This window comes from Penaeus vannamei, chromosome 12, assembly GCF_042767895.1.
Source record: "Penaeus vannamei isolate JL-2024 chromosome 12, ASM4276789v1, whole genome shotgun sequence".
NCBI classification, from domain to species: Eukaryota; Metazoa; Arthropoda; class Malacostraca; order Decapoda; family Penaeidae; genus Penaeus; species Penaeus vannamei.
This window is the reverse complement of record NC_091560.1, coordinates 37,234,363-37,234,838: the sequence shown is the minus strand read 5'-3', so window position 1 is coordinate 37,234,838 and position 476 is coordinate 37,234,363.

Below are 476 nucleotides of genomic sequence, written 5' to 3'. Positions count from 1 at the left end.
TGTTTGTTCTTGCTTAAGAAACAAATTTAGAGTTATATAGATTGTTATATTGATTGTGAATATTAATTTTATTATAAGGTACACGGTATAAAAGGCATTGAGAAAGGGTAGTTAGGGAATTGATGATAATTGACATAATGATGGCACTAATGATAACAAATTTGTTCATGAGACAATGATCATAATAGGAAGATAATTCCTAGTACCACTATCACCGACATTACTGCTATTATTACCACCACTGCCACCACCACGGCTACCACTATTACTACCATATCCAACACCACTATCACCATCACTACCACTGCTACCACTACGACGAAAACCATCACCACCACCACCACTACAACCGACCACCACCACTACCACCAATGACCACCAACATTACCACCAACCACCACCACCGCCATCACAATCACTACCACTACTACGACAACCATCACCACCACCACCATCACTACCACACTCACTACAAC